Source organism: Myotis davidii, unplaced genomic scaffold (assembly GCF_000327345.1).
Source record: "Myotis davidii unplaced genomic scaffold, ASM32734v1 scaffold961, whole genome shotgun sequence".
In the NCBI taxonomy this organism is placed as follows: Eukaryota; Metazoa; Chordata; class Mammalia; order Chiroptera; family Vespertilionidae; genus Myotis; species Myotis davidii.
The window spans coordinates 114,898-117,065 of NW_006291013.1; positions in this window are offsets into that span (position 1 = coordinate 114,898).

The following is a 2,168-nucleotide window of genomic DNA, read 5'->3' on the forward strand; positions in this document are numbered from 1 at the left end:
GGGCCCCTCCCCTCCCCTCCTTCCACACAGCTGGGCCAGATGCTGGGCTCGCATTGCCGGGGCAACGCCGCCAGAGTCCCGCCTTGGTCACTATGGGCGCTGCATTCTTTGTCGCAGGGTGACGGTTAACAATAGTCCTGGGAGCCCACAGGCGTTGGCTACGGCCTGCCTCCCAGGTCCGGCGAAAGTCCCAAAACCCCCGGCCACAGCCACCATCACCTCCTGGGGAGCTTGACACCTGCACATGCAAATTAACTGCCATCTTTGTTGGGTAATTTGCATAGTCATTCGGATTTGCTGGTGTGCGTGGCTTCAGCATAGCGGAGGGATGGCTAATTTGCATGTCTAATCTATTATATAGGATAAGGAATCTCAAGCTTCACCCTAGATCTACTGAATTTAATAAAATGTATTAAAATAAGTGCATTTTAGTATAATTTTATTCTTAATTTTCAGTGTTGGCATTTAAGGGATTATTCAGAAATTTTAAAATTAAGGAAAAACATTCTTTGACCATGTCTTCAAATTTTGTCCCCCCACCCCCCAACCCTCCAATGAGTTGCCTCATGTATGTGCCCTGACCAGGAATTGACACCAACTTAGCTACCCAGCCAGGTCTGATAATTTTTAAGTTATTATTAGGCTTATTGTAATTCTAACTTCACATATCATAGTTGGATATATTTTAAGTCCTTAAACAGTATTACTTTTTAAAAAATCCAAAACTCAGATTTGGCTTCCACATTTGTCTGAGATTCTCCTTTTAAACTTTCTGAGGGTGCTGACAATGTCTATTACGTCTTTGTACAAGTAGGGATGATGTCTAAAATAAACATTTTAGTGTCAATTAGGTTTCAGATAATATATTTCATTTGTGTTTTATATACATGATTTTGCTTAAAATTATATTCTCTAAAGATGAAAAATTCAGATTTTCCCCCCTTGAATGTAGTTTCAAAATAATCTTTAGGAGAACTCTCAATATTTATGCTAAAATCAGGTTTAATTCATTTCTCTTTGGTAAATACCTAGAAGTAGATGGCTGGGTAATATGGTATGTGAGAGTTGAACTTTGAAAAATAAAATAACTTTTTACTTTATTTTTATTTTTTTAATATATTTTATTGATTTTTTACAGAGAGGAAGGGAGAGAGATAGAGAGGTATAAACATCGATGAGAGAGAAACATCGATCAGCTGCCTCCTGCACATCTCCTACTGGGGATGTGCCCGCAACCCAGGTACATGCCCTTGACCGGAATCGAACCTGGGACCTTTCAGTCCACAAGCCGACACTCTATCCACTGAGCCCAACCGGTTTTGGCTGAAATCTTTTTTTAAAGTTTTATAGAAAACTTTTATGAAAACAGATAAGTTGGATTTGACCCATGGGTTGTAGTTTGCTAACCCCACCTGTATACTCTTTACCCAGCTTCCCTAATGTTTAATCTTATACAACCATGGCACATTAGTCAAAACTAAGGAATAAATTTTGGTATAATAGTATTAACTACAGGCTTTATTTGGATATCAACAGTTTTCCCCCAATATCTTTTTTCATTTTAGTTGTTGTTTTTTAATATATTTTTATTGAGTTTAGAGAGGAAGGGAGAGATAGAAACATCAATGAGAGAGAATCATTGATGGGCTGCCTCCTGCACGCCCCCCACGGGGATCAAGCTCACAACCTGGGCATGTGCTCTGACTGGGCATGGAACTGTGACCTCTTGGTTCACTCAGCCATGCCAGTAGGGCTCATTTCCAGTTTTAATGCTATTATCCACACTACATTTTGTTACCATGTCTCCTTAGTCTGTTATTGTCATCAGTTTAGACTTATGGATGATACTCATTTCATTTTTTGGATTTTGATCTAATACTACCTTTGGCCACTGGAAATTCTTTCAGGTTGGATCCTGTGTCCTTTAGACATGTCCTCATTTTTTGTTTTTGGAATACTTGCTTTCTGAATGAATAGTATTCCATTATATGGGTACCGTATTTGCTGGCGTATAAGACGACTGGGCGTATAAGACGACCCCCTAACATTTCTACTCAAAATACAGAGTTTGTTATATACTCGCCGTATAAGACTACCCCCTCTTCCGCACACCTTCCACACACCAAATAAAAGGTAAAACAATATCAGATTTGATTTTAACATTTTAA